This window comes from Alexandromys fortis, unplaced genomic scaffold (genome assembly GCF_014885135.2).
Source record: "Alexandromys fortis isolate MF-2015 unplaced genomic scaffold, M_Fortis_MF-2015_v1.1 scaffold_102, whole genome shotgun sequence".
Lineage (NCBI taxonomy): Eukaryota > Metazoa > Chordata > Mammalia > Rodentia > Cricetidae > Alexandromys > Alexandromys fortis.
Window position 1 is genome coordinate 3862033 of NW_026067984.1, and position 19280 is coordinate 3881312.

Sequence of the window (19280 nt, forward strand, 5' to 3'; positions counted from 1 at the left end):
TGTTCAGACCTCTTTCTCCTTTATATGTATCCCAGGTGCAAAGTGGTGTCACCCACAAGAGGCAGATCTCCCCACTTCGATTAGCTGAACCGGGACACTCCTACAGACTTGCACAGAGGCCCTTGTCCCAGATGATTCCAGTTTTCATCAAGATGACAGCTGACTTAACATCACGTGGCTGCTGTTAATAAAATGATCTACAACACCCACAGATTTAAGGGACACAAGGAAAACCAAATACGAATTTCTGAATAAGACGGTGGGGGGGGGTCAATAGGAACAATAACAGAAATAAATAGGGAAAATGAGAAGCCATGTAGGACATGGAGATGTCCGCCAAGGGGGAAGCCATTTCTGACCATATGTCTGGGAGAAGGGAGACTGTCTATGGTGGAGGGGAAGGGTAAAAAGAAAGAGGAAGGGAAAACCCCAGAGTTCAGCTATCACTGAAAGCCCTCATAACGGCCTCATAAATGGCTGTATTAATTTCATGGCGCTCGAAGGGCTCAGAGCACATTCTTACAACTAGCACTAACAGCAAGCAGCTTAGCCTCCCAGCGCACTCCCGACCCCGCTGCTGCTGCACCATCTGCACTGAGTAACTTGAGCGGTGGGTTCTCACTGAGCCTCAGCCCTGATGCCCTCTCGCTAGGTCAGGTTTTCGTGAAAAGCTTCCAAAGTCAGCGAGGGAAGCGAGGAAAAGGCAGATTTCTAGAGAGGTGGAAAAAAAAATAAATAAAAGTGAAGACGCTGCGGAGAGTGAGTGACTCCGGGGTGGGGTGCGTAGAATGTGCTTTGCGAATCTGAACTACTAGGGGCCTCAGGAGTCTGACAGCTTGTCCTGGATAAAAGAAAACAGGCCTGCTTTCCTTTGGTTCATACTCGCCATAGACTCTTCATATTCGCCAAGACAGACATGGGGAGAGCCTGTGGGGTGCACGAAGCTGAACAGATTAACGTCCTTCTGAGGTCTGAATTTCTCCACGAGCTTCTGTGAACTCTGTCACAAACTTTGTCCCCTTCTCTCTCTCTTTTATTCAAGATAACAATGACCTTTTTTTTGCCTTTGCCAAAAGATCTTTCTGGTGATGAAGAAAAGTGAAATCTGAAGCCTTTTACATGGAGCTACCCAGCGCGGCCACTTGACACTTAAGAGAAAAGACAGTATAGCCAGAGCCTTGTTCTGCGGACAGCTGGGGTGGGGAGTTCTCTTCTGATAGAAGACACAGGAGCCATCAGAGCTCCTTTCTGGAAAGGGACTGATTTAGAGGACATTGGAACATTCCTCTACAGAAACCCCTCTTTGTGGGTGAGACTCTTCCTCTCTCCAAGGCAATACAACGAAAGGAATAAAGATGGCAAGGACAGCGCAGCCTGCTGGGGAGCAAGGCTGGGGGGAGCTGCGGAGCTGCCGACAGAGAGAAGAAGCTGGATAGATGTTCCTCCAGAGTTCAGAGTCAAGGGTGCCTTGTGTTCTCTCTTCTCTGATTCTTGGACAAAGGATGCAAAACTTGCAGGATGCTCCCTCCCTCGCGCCCTGGCTTCTCCCAGGACAACAGGCCTTCCTCTGAGTTGGGGTGCCCTCCTGATGCTAGCCCCACCCATTGGCCTAGCCATCACTCTCCACACTGACTCAGAGATATCTCATGTTTGCTCTGCCTCCTCAGGACAGCTCACAGGCCCCCTCTACTCTTCAGCCTTTGGATAGCACTGTGTATCCACACCTTCTTTCTCTGAGTTCCTTACACACCCAGCATCCCACCTGAGGACCCGACATTAAACTCCTTGTGTTTTGCTTAGCAAGAAGGACACACATCACCATTGCCCTTGAGTAGTGAACTAGAAAGCCAGGTAAGTACCTCACGGCTGCCCTTTTCCTCTTCAGAGGGCCTACTCCTGAGTTGGATTGACTCACGCTGGGCAGTGGGGAGGATAATTAACAACAGCAAAAGCCTTCCCACACAACTGTCCCAGTTCTACAAAGGGGGTGGGCAGCCTTCCTGCCAAAGTTTCCATTCTGCTCATACTTGGGGTCACACAGTCGCACACATCTGGTTTACTTCACCCTTATCAAATAAGGGATTTTTCTCTTTGATACTTCCTGGTAGAGAAATTTGCTTATGATTTGGAAGAAAAACAAGACAATGGGTGGCCTATTGCAGCCAGGAGTCTGCACCTTAGAAGTCTGTCACCTTTGTATTCATTCACCATTGACTAAAAATATCTAGTTATCAGGTAGCAGCCTTGGGTGTCAGGCACGTGAGTGAACAAAGCTGCCTGTCCCCCTCCATTGCTACCCACCCCCACCACCCCCCCCCCGCGGCGCTGGAGTCTGTAGTTACTAAACTGGACATTCTAAAGCAAGTAAACAAGCATTTTTTTTTAATTTTTTTTTATTTATTAAAGATTTCTGTCTCTTCCCCACCGCTGCCTCCCCTTTCCCTCCCCCTCCCCCAATCAAGTCCCCCTCCCTCACTAGCCCAAAGAGCAATCAAGTTTCCCTGCCCTGTGGGAAGTCCAAGGACCACCCACCTCCATTCAGGTCTAGTAAGGTGAGCATCCAAACTGCCTAGGCTCCCACAAAACCAATAGGTGCAGTAGGATCAAAAACCCATTGCCATTGTTCTTGAGTTCTCAGTAGTCCTCATTGTTCGCTATGTTCAGCGAGTCCGGTTTTATCCCATGCTTTTTCAGACCCAGGCCAGCTGGCCTTGGTGAGTTCCCGATAGAATATCCCCATTGTCTCAGTGTGTGGGTGCATCCCTCGCGGTCCTGAGTTCCTTGCTTGTGCTCTCTCTCCTTCTGCTCCTGATTTGGACCTTGAGATTTCTGTCTGGTGCTCCAATGTGGGTCTCTGTCTCTGTCTCCTTTCATCGCCTGATGAAGGTTAATATTCAGGAGGATGCCTATATGTTTTTCTTTGGGTTCTCCTTATTTAGCTTCTCTAGGATCACTAATTATAGGCTCAATGTTTTTAAAACCAACACAAATGAGTGGATTGTGTCATACGAATTTTAGTTTCAATAAAACAATAGAGAATATGCAGGGAGTTTTCTAAGTCAAGTGGGTGGGGGAGGGATGCCGATTTCTCTGCAGGTGCAGCTACTGCCCGTATATGTCACAGGACTCTGTACCACCAGGTTCTCTCCATAGCCCTATGGTCCAGGTGAAATGCCCCGAGTCAAGATGGAATTTCCTGTACAAACCCTTTGGAGCACAAGGAAGCAGCTCTCACCTTGTGTCAAAAATGTTCTGGTGACACATAAACTTGTCCCGGATCAGATAGGCTCTTCCCAGTCCCCTGCCTTTCATTCTCACGGGGGGGGGGGGGGGGGGGGGGGGGGGGTGTAACTAGACCACTTCACTCTTTGCTTGGTGAGTCACCCAGCCAGGGAACAGAGAATAGCAGTCATTACTTCCTTTGTCTTTGCAGATAATTTGATACCGTACACAATCCTTTCAAACGTTTCCTCTATATTTATATCTTGGCAAAGGCGGACAACATTGTTTGCAATTCTTCTATTGTATTGCCAGCTTTTATTATTATTATTATTATTATTATTATTATTATTATTATTATTATTCTGTAAAATCAAAGAAAATAAGATGCAGGATGCATCAAGCCACAACTACTTGGGTCTCAAGCTGTAGGGATTTCTCGTTACCCCACCCCCATCTCACTGGTTGCTCCCCCCTCTCCCTCCCTCCTCCCCCAATAACTTCAGTTTCTGGAGATATTCCCCTGAGTCTGCTTTCCCAGGGCATAGAATCTGCCCCCTAGGCTGCTTGAGAACAGGCTAATCCTCTTCCTCTTTCACACCCCCAAAATTAAACATTCCTGGTCATTTTTTTTTCTTCAAGGTGAGGCTGACCGGCTTAATCTCTGACAGGTTTTTCACTGGTGTAGACACGAGAGCAGAGAGAAATGAGGTGTTGTGCAATGGGTGCTCACAGAAGGCAAGGGAAGGGACCTATAATCGAAACAGCCCGAATTCCAGTGTTCTGGGCATGTCCTCCGCTCTGCCTATTGCTAGGGCTGACCCTTTTCGCAGCAAGAGGGAGCTGTAGGGATTCTAAACGATAAGTTATGCCCAGGGCAGCAAGCAGGGCAAAGCCAAGGCAATCATTACAGGCTTGGAAATGTCCCTTTGGTGAATGCAGATGAAAGCAGAGGTATTTACCAACGTTCAAAGATAACTACATTCGAACACAAACCACAGCCTTTGAGTCAGAGGGAAACTTGGTTTGAATGTTTCCGATCTAGTAAACACACTGCAGTAAAATAATTGATATTGTTTTTATTGACTTCATGTCGGTCATACACCTAAAACATTTCCTCCAAATTAATAGACTGACTTAGGTTTATGTGGGTGGTGACCTGTGGTGGTCAGATAAAACAAAGTGGGGAGTGTGGACCACCCTCTAAGAAGAGCCACAAACAACAGGTGGAAGGGTGTATTCCACTGACCTTCGACTGATGGCCTGTGGAAAGGTTTGCACCTGCAGGGCAGTCACAGCTTTGGTAATGAAACTTGAAAATGCTAATTCTTTAGAAATAATAATAAAAGGCTTGCTTTTAGTGTTTTATTTACATGCATGTGTGAATATATGCCACATAAACACAAAGACCAGAAGAGGGTTGCCAGACCCTCTGAAACTGGAGTTAAAAAGCAATTATGAGCTGCCCTGTGGGTGTGGGGAATCAAACTGGGCCTCCTGGAAGAGCAGCTGGTGTTTCTAAAGCTGAGCCATCTCTTCAGTCCACAGTCAACTCTTTAACAACACATGCATAGATAAAGGCTTTGCTTTTTTCAGTATAGATTTCAGAACACCCAATAAGTTTACCAATATGATCATAGTAGAGAGCTATGTTAGGGTTTGAGGACCTGAAGAGGTTTTCTTCCTCCTGTTAATTTTGGAATTCGACAGAACATTTAATCTAGAGGATTAGCCCCGTTAGACAGCCATCCACTTTTCTGTTCTTTACAAACTTAAAACCCACCAAAATGGCACCACTCTGTGGAATGGTCAAGGGACACACAATTTGTTGCCTAAGCACACACTTTATATTTTGCTAACCAAAATGTGTAATTGGTAGTGATGAATGTGCCAATACAATTAGAATGGTGAAAATGTCAGAAACAACTTGGCCACTCTGGTCAACCCCAAAGAAAGAAAAAGTGATCAAATCTAGGAAGGTGTAAAACAGGGGCTTCATATACAATTGGTTACCAAAGTGACTCTTACAAGACTTGGTCAGAGCCACAGCTAACAGAGAATCTCAAAGCAACTTCACATGACCCCACACAGAAAGCAGTTCTGTAAGGACATCTGCCCAACAGAGCTCCATTCAACCATGGACCAAAGCTGCTCCTTCCTAAGCATCAATAACCAAGCATGGCTATTTCCAGGTATCAGTGCTAATCCTCATTTTCTTTACAACTGCCCTTTGCTTTAGTCTTTCTGACTCCACCCAGAGTTGACCAGAGCATGATAAAAACTAAGTAGCCATTCTCAAATTCCTCTTCATTATTATTATATTACTATGTCATGCATTGGTCTTTGGGGAATCTATCTCCATTTGATATTTTAGAAATTGTTTTGTAGATTTATCTATTTATTGCATGTATGTATGTGTTTTACCTGCATGTATGTCCACACATCATGCATATGCAATGCCCTCAGAGGCCAGAGAAGGTCCAGATCCCCCAGAACTAGAAATGTCATAAGGCCATTGTGGGTGCTGGACACAAAACTAGCATCTAATGGAAGATCAACGAGGCATCTTAATGGCTGACCCACCCTCCAGCCCCATGTTCTGATTTTAAATGCTGAAGCCCCTAACCTAAGGTCAGTGCATTATGCATATTTGCCTCACCCACAACCCAAGCAGTAGAGAAAGTACTGAAGAGGAGAACATAGCTATGGCAACCATGGGTCCCCAACACCCACATCCTACTTCACAACACAGTATGGGTCCTATTCTTCCTGTTGTGGCTTAAGCTGCTCTGTCCCTCAGAGCTATGCAGAAGTTGTAGCCCTGGTTCTTATAGATATAACCTCATTTAAAGCAGGGTCTTGAAGACCTCCTATCATTAAGTTGAAATACACACAGAATTGAAGTTGGGCTTAATCCATGACTGGTGTTCTGAGAAATCCAAGCACACCCATAGGAGAGAGAGAAGAGCGGGTTATGACAGAAGCAGACAGCATAGTGATGCATCCACAAGTCAAGGAATGACTAAGAGCGGCCCAAGGCACCACAAACAAGAACAAGAAGAGGTACAGCAGAGACTGCAAACAGTGCCATCATACCCCTTGATTTAGCATGGTTGGTCTTCCAGAGTAACAAAAAAATTTTTTTTCTGTTATCATAAGCCACCCAGTTTATTGTATTTTGTTCTGCCGTCTATAGGTTAATTTTCATTTTATCTTCTATTTTGTTTATTTAATCTCTGAGTTTTTCCACTTTAAACTTTTGCAGTATTTTCCATCAAGATTTGAAGGCTACAGTTTTATTTAGAAGCATGTTTCTAGAAATGGCAGCATTTTTTGATGTGTTTGCAGTGGAATGTGATACAGCAAGGAGGAAGAAAGGAAATGGTTGTCTTTTGATACATTGTTTCTGCTTAAACAAAATGCTGATACATTGTTTCTGCCAGTGCCGACACATTGTTTCTGCCAGTGCCGTTACATTGTTTCTGCCTACACAAAGTGCCGATACTTTGTTTCAAAGTACCGATACATTGTTTCTGCGGAAACAAAATGACGATACATTGTTTCTGCTTAAACAAAGTGCCCATACTTTGTTTCTGCGGAAACAAAATGCTATCAGCCGCCAGCCGTGTGGCAGTGCAGAGTAATGTGGCAGAAGCATACAGCCTGAACTCTCCTTTGGCATCATCACAGATGAGTGGATTTGGCTCTGCTATACAGAGCTGTCTGCCCCTCATGAACTTCCTGTAAGAGGCTTCCAGAGGGGAGCCCTGAGTGTTCACACAGTTAAGTGCTGGTGTAACAAGCAGAGAACACTAGACTTGAGACCTCCTCATAAAATGGTCTTATCGCTTAGGGTTGCAGAAAGAATGAAAGATGAGAATAGTGTGTTATGTATTAAGGGTTCCATAAAAAGAAATTGTTATCAACTGCAGAAAAAACTGTGTGTTTAATCATAAAGCACTTCTGAGTTCCTTATAAAAAGGGGCAAACTTTAGAAAAGTCCGTGAGGAATATCTGAAGGGAAAAGTCACTTTTTCCAGAACACTCAAAAATTTCTTGATACTTTACCTGTCTACAGATCTGTGCCTGGCTTCTGTGAGGTACCCACAGTGTTCTTCCTGGCTCACATGGATACCCTCATGTTTACAGTGACCTGGGTCATGAGTCCTGTGCCTACCTAACAGAAACAAATAATTCAGAGAATCTATCACTGCATGCCCACCAATACAGCATGTTGCCTGTGCATTCTTCTTGACCACATGTTAACCCTGGCGCCTACAGGGTTAAATGCTAAGATGATGTGCTTTTGTGAAAACACTTGCTGAAATTAAGGTGCAATTTCTCTGCTTGGTTGGAACTAGTTCACAGATAATGTCTGCAGGAACTGATGTATCATGCGGCTATTATGTGGCTTTGTTGAATGTTGTTCCCTGTGCCAAGACAGCCTCCAGCTAGCATTGTAAATAACAGCTCCTTGAAATAAAGAGGTGATTTAAATTACAAGGAAAGATGTGTGTCCTGTACAAACACTCTGCTGTTTTATATGAGGGACTTTAGTATCACTGGGTATTACTGGGGATGAGATGAGTTGCATAGCCAATCCCCATGGATGTTGAAGTAAGCATGGTATAAATTTATATATTTATATATGTATATGTGTGTGCATCTATGATATGCATATGTATGTGCACATGTACACACATGTGAATATTATTTTTAAATTATTTGCTTTTATTTTCGAATTATTTTACTGCATTTATGCCACTCTGTAACACTGCAGTGTGTGTGTCTTAGAAATAAAGATGTTCTCTAATAGAACCATGACAAAGTTTTCAAAATAAGAACATGTGGATTTGATGTAATTCTATTATCTAACCCATAGTCTGTCTTTAGAACTTGTCTGGCATCCCTACAGCGCATTGAAGAGCTGACTAGATTCTACCCAGGACTCAGTGCAGGGCATACACTGTATTTGGGAGTCCTTCTCCTTGGTCTCCTTCAGTAAGGACAACTTTGCTCCTTTTTGTGGGTCAGAAAATTTCAGGGCAGTTCTCCTGCAGATGTGGCTCAAATCAATTCCTGATGAGAGGTTAGTGTGTAGAATATTGGATCAACTTCTCTTTTACACATCTGACAGAAACATCACTGTGATGAACATCTTTTTAATGTCCAGTCTGAGGAGGCCTGTGCCGATAGCCCATGATCCATGGTACTGATGCAAACCGTCCAGATTTCTCCACTGGACACTCTCTAGCTTTGTCTATATGGTGACCAGATAAACTGTGGGGACCTCATAAAATATGAGGTCCTGGAAACTTCCTATCATTTTTTCTGTAGATTTATTACACAGCAACCTACTTTTTATTATTGTCCCAATAAGTATAACTTTCAAGACAATTTGAGGTTTACTTTAGCTGGGTTTTCTTGCTACCATTTCATTGAAGAACAATTGCCATGCAAAAAGTTTTGCTTTTTTTTTTTTTTGGTTTTTGTATTTGGTTTTTTTGTTTGTTTGTTTGTTTGTTTTTTATTTTTGTTTGGTTTTGTTTTTGAAATAGGGTTTCTCTGTAGCTTGGGAGCCTGTCCTGGAACTAGCTCTTGTAGACCAGGCTGGCCTCGAACTCACAAGATCACCCGCCTCTGCCTCTCCAGTAAAGTTTTGCATATTTTTTTTTTTTTTTTTGGTTTTTCGAGACAGGGTTTCTCTGTGGTTTTGGAGCCTGTCCTGGAACTAGCTCTTGTAGACCAGGCTGGTCTCGAACTCACAGAGATCCGCCTGCCTCTGCCTCCCGAGTGCTGGGATTACAGGCGTGCGCCACCACCGCCCGGCCTTAAGTTTTGCATATTTAATGCACATAAGTTGCTGAAGCTTTATGTGACTACACACACCTGTGAGCCCATCAGCACAATCAATGCCACAAATTAGCCCTTCAACTCTAAGAGTTTCCTTCTTATCCACTTCTAGCTTTTAAAGTTTGTGTCACCAAAGGTTTTTTTCCTTTTGTGGTAAGAGCATTCAACATAAGATTTACCTTCAGAGCCACATTTTAAGTGTACCGGTACAGTGTTATTAACTATGAGGCCAATGCCAAACAATAGATTTGTAAGATTAAGTGCACTTCTTTTTCCCTGACTCGGTATGAATCATAGTTTATTTCCTTCACTGTGTATAATGCATTGCTGTCATTAGTTACTATTATACCTAACCCAATTAGCCAGCAGGAGCTCCTTCAAGCTAACCCCCTCATCCTTTTTATGTACCCATTTATCTTCGAGTATTTCTTTACTTCTAGCACAACAAGAGGCCCTGAGTTCTTTTAACAAAACTATTACATGTTTTAAAGAACAGTTTCCACACAAAGGAATCCTGTGGCCAGCAGCTCCTTTGTATGCCCTGCCTTGGGTGACTGGGACAGGCGAGGGAATGAGCTGTCCCAGGCAGGGGAGCTAACATGACCATCTTGCGGCCAGCAGAGTTGAAGACGTTCACTTGGAAACTGAGCCTCGGCAGAGTGTGAAGGTTGGAGCCTAGTCAGTAGCAGGAAACTGTGCTTGGGTTGGTTTATCCATGCATGCCTTGCTAAAGCATCTCTGGAAGCTCTCTGTCAGTGTCATGATGATTTCTGTATTCCTGCCTCCCAGATTAGAGTGGGAGAGGGAAGCTCGTATTGAAAAGGAGTCAAGGCAAACAACATCCACACCCCAACTGCCAGTGTTCAATGGTATTTGCACACAGAGCCTCCACTCCAGGAGACCTGAGGAAGAGTCAGCAACACTGAGCAAAGGTGGGCTTCAACGACTGGTCTTGTGGCCTTGGAGATTCCCAACTGGTTCATGCACCATGGGATGAGAAGACACAAGTATTGAAGAAAACGTGGAAAGAAGTTGACACTTCATACTGAAAACCTAAATTCCCATCCTTCCTCTGGAAGCATTCAGCTGGAGAGATTTTTCTCCACTCAGTTTAAAAAAAGAGTTTTAGCAGATTTATTTTAACCTCTAATCCCTCCTTAGATCTTAAAGGAAGATTGACCTTGTGATAGGAGGCTCTAATTCTACGGCAATTCTTTTGTCTTAGGATCACATCTTTTAGGAGCTTGCATGATTACAGTGTACTATTCATCATAATGTAGATGAATTATACCTTCATTATGTGTAGGCCTCAACACAAATGAGAACTTAGCCCTGCAAAAGGAAGCTGTCTGTAACGGTCAGGCCCAAATTCGACAAGAAAATCCCAGTCTATGAGAGTGCAAATCAATTGCCTTGGGAACTTCACAGACGGCCCTGAAGTCTGGCTCTGCCAGCTATGGTTTTTCCCTCCCAAAGTGTGAAAACAGAACACCACACATCCACACGCATGATGACAGACTTGAAAGGGGAATAAATTATACCCATAATCACCTGGTTTAATCTTGGGGGCACGGTGAGACTGCACAAGCAGAGGAGGCCAAACATTTCCTCACCTCCCTTGGAACAAAGCAAGCTCTCTCATTTTTGCAAAAGACGTTAATTTTATGCTCTGGTTAAGCACCATCACCCACACCTCTCCACTTACTAAAGAATTTCCTGTCTTCTAAAATCAGAGCAGGGTGGAGGGGGTGGGGAGAAGCAGGGGGCCACACAAATTACATGATCTAAACTCTCCATGTATCGCCTTCTGTTATTTGGATATGTGGTGACTTTGGAGGTAATTCAGAAATGAATGTATTAGCATGTGGAAATGTAGCCATTATAGAATCTAACTTAAAGGGGATTCCTGGCACACAGAAGGAGTCTGATAAAGTGTGTTCCAGACCACAGCTTTAAATGAAGTATTTGAGAATGTCATCCAAAAAGAAAGAAAGAAAGCCAAACAGTTGACAAAAACAGAGCTGAATGGTGAGACCATACACCAGCTGCCAAGTCTCAAATACTCGTAGGTACAATTTACTAAACCAACTAAATAAGGGGCAATCATAAATTACAGATGAATGCAGATGCTGGTGGACCCAAGAGCCACCTCTAAGTCTATTAAAACTGTAAACGCTCCTATGTCTGATAACCTGAGGGATTGAAAATACAGTGGCGGCGGCCAGCTTGCAGAAGACGAGTGTGTGTGTGTGTGTGTGTGTGTATGCTGTGTGTGTACATCGGGGGTGCGTTCCTACTGCCTCTAGGTGCCTACTCTATTCTTCTGGCCTGACAACAGCACTCTAAAAATAAAGTGCCCTTGGAGATTATCACATGGTGCCAGTGGAAAATGGAAACCTCTACAAGGCCAAAAGTACCAAGGGGGCTGTTGAAGACTCACAGCTTTCCCTGGTACTGTAGAAGCATAGAGCCTGTCTTGGCAGCTTTCTTTAAATACAAGTCCTTTAAGTATCATGCATTTAACCTTTGGCTGAAGAGTACAGACTCTGAAGACAGAATCCCAACGATGCCACTTACTGGCACTTACGATTACCTTGAACAAACAGGCTAAAGGCTGGACTTGGTTATCGCACCGGTAAAATGAGAGAATCATGAAATACCAACTTTGTTGGTCAAGTTCCTCCATAGAAACAGAACGAGTAATTTTTTAAAAAAGTGATGTCAGGGATTATGGGGCTAGAGGGATGGTTCCATGGTTAAGATCACTTGCTGCCCTTGACGAGTGCATGGTTCTGTTCCTGGCTCTCACGTGGCAGCTACCAACCATCCAGTTCTGGTGACTCTGACACCCTCTTCTGGCCGTCATAGGTACTGTATACACATGGTATTTGAATCCATGCAAACAAAACACTAATACAATTTTTTAAAAAATCTTTAAAAGAGAATTGGCTTCAGTTATAGTAGTTAAGAACAGAGAGGAGCTAATGGTGCAGATCAAATTCAAAGGCACCCTCAGAATTTCCTCTTGTTTGAGAGAAATTAGTTTTGTGGTTTGTTGAAGCTTTAACTAATAGCTAAAACCCAACTATCCAAAGGAGTGTATTCTGCTTCCTCAAGTCTACCAATTTAAATGTTAATCTATGCAAAAACATTTTCACAGGAACATCTTGAATTGTGGCCCAATCAACTAGACATATGACTATTACAGTCTACAAACGATTTCTGTAGAATTAAAATTTGTTGATTCGTGTCAAATACATAGATCTGTGACTATTGCCTCATCAGCACTCATTATAGATATGACTATCATCATTCTTACTAAAGATGGGGTGAGGGAAGCCAAAGATCTTCATTGACTACCATACAGAAGAGGGACGAGGTCTCTTCACAGAGAAGATTGGGGGAGCTCTGGAAGGCGTGGTGGTTAAAAGAGAGTCGTTACCACATCTGGAACAGCAGAGAGGAGGATGTGAAACCGGAGTCCAGGTTTGTAGGGCTAGAAAGAAAAGTTTAGTCTTTAAAGCAAGAGATGAGGCCAAGAATGGTCAACCAAGTTCAAGGACATTTAAGAAGAGGATATCATGGAAGAGGAGAGGGAAAATATTGCAAGAGCCAGGGTATCTGTTGCGAGATTGCTTCCATAGGGACGCTAGGGTATCTGTTGTGAGATTGTTTCCATAGGGATGCTAGGGTATCTGTTGTGAGATTGTTTCCGCAGGGATGCTAGGGTATCTGTTGCGAGATTGCATCCATAGGGACACTAGGGTATTTTCTGTGAGATTGCTTCCATAGGGATGCTATGTTGTGAGATTGCTTCCATAGGGACGCTAGAGTATTTTCTGTGAGATTGCTTCCATAGAGACGCTAGGGACTCTGTACCTATGAAATCTCAATGATATGTCTACCTGAACAAGACTTGAACAATGATACCACTGGTTGACATCGCAGCATAGATGAGAAGAATCTTAAAAGGCCCCACCCCACAAGAGCTGTAGTGGGGGGAGGAAAACCAATCTTCCCCAGGGATGAACCCTGTAGTTGGTTAACCAATACTAAATGACCAATCTAAATAGACATTTATTTATGGGTTGCATTTATATATTTATATGCATGTATAAAGGTAACAATAAATGTTAAATAAAAAGAAAAATATAACTATAAAAAATAAAGATTAAATAACCAAACAAGAAGACTGTGTATTGAACAGAAGAGAGCCATTTTGCCCACCTCTAGGAGGACAGAAATAAAGAAGAAAATCTTCAAGAAGTTGAGCATGCGACAGGCTACTACTTAGGATGATGACAAATGCTTGCCGGGAGATCCACGAGAAGGGAAGAGCTGGACCAATGGGGAAAAGACAGAAAAGCAGGAGGCATTTCTACAAGTGTCCTTTTCATTCAAATTTTCACATTCTTATAGCTTATCTCTCACTTTAAATAAACCCACCGCTCTGGGTTTCTGCCATTAATAAATCAGGACAGGTAATTTATTCTGCTCAGTCAAAAGGCTCAAACATTACACTGCAAGTTAGACAGTGACAAATTATGTTATTGCAACCTAACTCTCATAGACATTCATAATCCAAAAGAAAAAGGGAAGAAAATTAAGTTCTGAGGTCAGGACACCATTCAACCCTCCCACATGGGGTAGGGTAGGAGGGACTCTCAGAACCAGGCACCGGAAGAGGGTTGCAAGAGCACTGGGGGTCAAGATTAGAAACCCCCTTCCAAGGATGCTACATACACTCCCCTTTTCTATAGTGTGCATGTGTGCCAACCCCACCCCAGGACAGTACACACTGAGAAGTAAAAACTGGAACTTCCTGTTTACTAGACTCCTCTCAGGGTGGAGCCTGCACCCATGCCACCCAATGGGAGAGCCGAAGCTGCCTTCACTGAATAGAATGCAGCTCAAGATGGCCGAAGGAGGGGGCTGTCCCTGGCTGTAGAGGGCCAGCCATATCCTGTTCTTGCATTTTTTTTGCTGCTTTATGTCCTTATAGACTGTGATAGAAATTGAGGCATGTGGAGGGGAAAGGTTAAAATTATACTTCCTTCTGTTTACTAGAGAACTAGGAAGCCCTGAGAAGGACAGGAAGAGAGACATTCTGATTCCCAGAGTTCCCTGTTCATACAGCCATCCAGCCCAAGCCTGGATGGATTCCCGGATGGCGTGTCCTGCTGTGGCAAGGACTTCTCAACTTCTCCACAAGGAAGAAGTAAGATGGCAGCCCTTGGCCTCAGGGGACCTGTGGAGACTTTACAAGCTTTTTTTCAAAATGAGAGCTAAATTCCTGACGTTGATCTGAGAGAAACTGGTGAGGGTAAGAAAAAACTGGACAGAAACTAGTGTAGCTTGTGTTCCCTTGTCTTCAGATTTATGGGCCTTTGCTACAGGGCTGCTTTGCTACATGACTTCTTTGCTACCTCTCTCTTTCTTTCTAAAAGTTTGTGTGTCTGAGCCAAGCCTCCCCTCTTCCTTCCCTGGAGAGAACAGGCAAAAGGGCCTGTGTCCTGCATTTGCGTTAACATCTGGTGAGCCCATCAGGAGAGAAAAGTAAAAGCTATAATTTAACTTACCTTTTGGGATAGGTTTTATTGCATTAACTTTCTTGGATGCAAAAGAAAAAAAAAAAAACTTTGGCATTTCCCCATTAGTTAATAGGCTCGGAATTTTATTAATCAATGTCGAAATGTTCATAAACTAACGCCACCTTTTATAAGCGGGGGCAAGAACCATTTCCAAATGCTTCCAGTCAGAAGGAAAAATATTAAAATGCAGGTTGCTTATGTGCTAAAACCAGTCTTTGGGGAGTGGAGCATAAGTTCTCAATTATCCCAATCACCTCCAGAGTCACAAACCAGAGCCAGAAATACAGCCCAGACCCAAGAATATACCCAGGATTCAACTTACAGGCTTCTCACTGGAGCCCAGGCTGGACCCTTCAGTTCCCTCCGTGCCATATTGTCATGAGCAGACCTCTGACCCTGAAGACAGAGCAGACGGCTATTAACTGCGTTCAGGCCCACAGTGGCTCTCCAGGCAGTCTCGTGCTCTGCCGTTGTCACCAGGATCTCACTCTGGACTCCCCGGGAGTCGCAGTTGTCTGACCGAGTCTCCCGTAGAGGAATTTCAGCAAGATGAGCAGAGGGAGTGTGGGAGACAGGTAGCAGAGAAGAGGATGGCGCACTCCTCAGGAGTAACAGCAGATGGTTGTCCAAAAGACCGCTGTGATCACTGACATTTTGCCGGGCTTTAGACTATTCCTAAAACTTTGAAAAAAACGGTACAAAGAACAACTGTTCTTGAGGTGCATTTCCATGTCCAGGCGTTTGACGGACCCAGTTGGACTGATTTAGGAGAAGGGACAGTGAGGTGTCCTTGTTCTTAATCAGAAAGTCTCTGCTAGATATCAACCCTACAAGGTGCAGCTGGCTATTGACCATGGACTTCCTGAGCAGTTCAGAATCTCATATCTCTGTTCTGGCTTAGAGATGTGAGTCAAATTGGAGTCTTTCGAACAATATTCTGAGTCCGAGGACTTTATGGTTGTAATGCAGAGTTGTTTGTTTGCTTGCTTGCTTGCTTTCCAGTCTACCCAAACCTAAGCAAACAGTCTCATATTCCTCCTCCAATAGCTAAAGATTATGCTGTTTATTCTATTGCCGAAATTTCACTTCTGTGGCAATATATACCTTTAACCCATGACGCAAAATGAATTCTTCCTCCCTTAGAACACTTATGTTAGCTATGTGGACACAGGCATGAGAGGAGTAACCAGCATACTCAGCCATTCTATTGCCAGGCAAACACAGAAGAGAAATGACTGCATCCTCACTTTGTAAATGTCTTAATCCCATGCTTCAAATCAGATTTGTTCACCACAGCTCCAAACCATGAAAACCCAAATGCTCGTCGGCGCAGAGAACATAAACAAAATGGTGTTTTGTTTGTGCAGTGGAACGCTAGACAAAAGAAATATTGTGAAAGCCACATCCCTGGTTAAGCAGAGTATTAAACAAAGACAGTTGTCCCCTAAAAGTGGGACCTCATCCACATGAAAGTGTAGAATAGACAGAACAAATTCAGACAGCATAATTCCTCAGGGATATGGATGGTGGCAACCGAAGAGCAGACACCGGGGTGCTGCCTGGGGTGGGCCCAAAACAGCTGGGGGTGGGGGGCTGGAAAGCTGTCCTCTGGGCTAGAAGGGAGAAGATGCAGAATTGTTCCAAGAATGGCCAGCATAGGAAAACTACAGCTGAGGGCTCACTAACTGCCCTTTAGGAAGAAAACCCCTTGACAGCAATGACTGGTCCTCTCTGACTCTAAACCCCAGGACTCACCACACAGTAAACAATGTTTCTGAGCGATCCCTCCAGCAACATCCCGTCACCCTTACTCTATGTTCCTTCCTCCTGAGACTTGATGAGTCTATAACAAGCCCCCAGACCTTAGCATGTTAGAGGCGCCATTCTGACCTTAAAACCCTGCATGAAAATCCCAACACCTGCCAAGACAGAAACAATGACCTCGTCCATCAGTTCCAGCATCGAGGAAAGTCCCTAAATGTACTAACCCTGCCTTCTGGGTTCTGTAGCTCTGCTTTTCTACAACTGGTCTTGATAACTAAAGTGCATCAACCAGGACGTAGGCTTTGTGCACGAAAGACAAAGAATAGCCAGGACTGGGCTGGATGATTTGCATGATGTGGTTGAGTTCCCTGTGTAGCCACTTGCTGGCAATCAGACCTTTCTTTTCAGCTTTAAGAGTGTGTCTTCTCTGGTGGGTTTGCCTGGTCTTCCGACGACTCATATCCCACACCACCTCCTTCATCTCTTCCCAAGACTTGACCTTTCAGCCATGTTTAACATCTTCTTCCGTTACCACAGCTTCTCTGTAACCAAAAGGTCATCTATTTCTCCTCCTATCACATCTAAAATATGCAAGTGCTATTCCATGACTGTTTTTTCCTGCTATCTAAGATTCGGTTTGGTTCTGACATTGGAGCTCAGGAGTTGGCTCAGATCACAGAGATGAAAGGCTGAGCCCTATCACAAGAGCCTCGCTTCAGCCATGAGTCAAAAGTCCACACCACTCTGTACGTCAGCGCACCCTCTACCTATCAATAATTTCCTTATAGTAACTTAAGCTTTAAATTGTGAGCCCATTTAAGACACAATGTAGAGATTATTGTTCTTAGAATTCACCCTGTATCACCAGATGTTCATAAAATACATGTAGATTAAAACAATAAATGCATGAAGGGAAGAAAACCTACCACTAGACAGTAATTGTATTGAATAAAACTTGATGAATAATTAATTCACATTTTCATTAAATTATTGCTTAAAAGATTAGCTACATGTATATTTCAGCCGTAACTTGGAAAACTCCATTCACCAAAGAATTGCTCTACAAATGACGAAACCTCACAAGTATCATATTGAAGTTTCCTTCTCAAGTCAGACTACTAACTGCATTTGGCCCCCCATATCTGTGGTCTCCATATGCAAGAACTCAAGCAACCACAAAAAAAAAAAACATTCAACACACTGTTCTGTCTGCACTGGGTATGCACAGACTTCCTCTTACCACTTTTCTTTCTACTATATGGCACAGCAACTATTCCCTTAGCATTTAGATTCTATCAGGGATGGGGGGAATACATAATTTATGGCATCTGGAAATTTCATGGGTGATGTGTAAATATTATGTCATTTAGTATAAGTGCCTTAAATGTCCAAAGTTGGTGAAACTTGAGAGGAGTCCTGGAACTATCCCCTTGGATTCTGAGGGATTTCTCTATTCTTGGGCTGAAACCAGTCTGAAGACTTGGCTGACCCAGGGTGTCTCTCAGTTCCTAGTACTTGTCTGCTTCCCTTGCAGCCAGGTACAGCCTTCCAGTTCACTCAAAACCAACTATAACAGACCCTACCCCTTACCAAAAATGTGTCAGCTGGAGAAAGTAGCTGACTTCTCTGAGGCTCCAGTTCTTTGTGATGTGGCACTGACAGACTTAACTCTCTTCTGGATTCTCCCACAGAATAGTGACCTAGAGAGTGTCAAAAGGAGGTGCCAACTTTAGCACGGGCATTTCTACTTCACTTCCCACCTCCCGCCCAGGTGTGCTCATGGGTCTAGCTGGCTCCAGATGGCTTTGGCAGAAATAAAAAGGGGACTGTGCCTCTCTTCCTTGCTGGGCACTAAAGAGAAATGCTCTAATTATTCTCCCCAGGCTTGATTGGAAGTTCTAACAAGAGACAGTTTAAGGCAGGCTCTCAAATTCATGTGAATTCCTCCCACCTCTGAGCTAAGACCAAAGGAGCCTTTTCCAGCCAGGAGAGAAACATTCCAGTCTGTTGACATCAGGAGGTCTGTGGGATCATCCAAGGGAGATCACGGTAGAGGACGGAGACTACAGATTGTGTGTAGAGGCTTTGGGAGAACACAAGGTCATGGGGTCAATCACGCAAAGTGAGAAAAGGAGTGAGTGTTCTCGCCAGCCCCTTTGAGTGGAGACATGCCTAGATCACCAAGAGCAAAGACACACGCATACCAAAAAAAAAAAAAAAAAAAAAAAAAAACGCAAAATTTTCCCTTGGAAAAAATAATAGACACTGGCAGACAATTTTGAAGGGAGATGTGAGGGATTGGGCCTGCCTGGTCCACTTATGCTCAGACACTGCCTCTTTACACACCAATGCTACTGTTCATTGCTAGTCCAGACGCCCAGGCCAAGCCTTCTCTTCTCTTTGGCTTTCCCGACGGATGACCCAACTCACTGCCAGCTGGCCGTGGATCTGTACAAATTGGCAGGGTCCCACCTGCTTTAAATGAATGCATGTGGTTCTCTCAGACTCAAGGCAGATATCCATTGGCCTGGCTAATGAGGAAGCTTAAGAAGGCCTGCCTACTCACAGCAGTGGAGCCTAAGTCTCCAAACCAGATACCCTGAGAGGACCAAGGCAAAGGACTTCACACACCCACCCCAAGCCCTCTGTAGAAAGATGCTACCAAAACGATCAGATGTATTTTGTGGAAAGAAGCTGGTAGGGCTAAGAACGACCTCCAGAACCAATGGCTGCACGTGAGCCGAAAGTCCTAAAGAGTACGGCTCCTAAACTTTGTTAGTTAAATCTCAGAGGCAAAGGAGAGCTGGTGATAGCCATCTCGAGTCTAAAATGGATCAGGCTAAGGAATAAGGG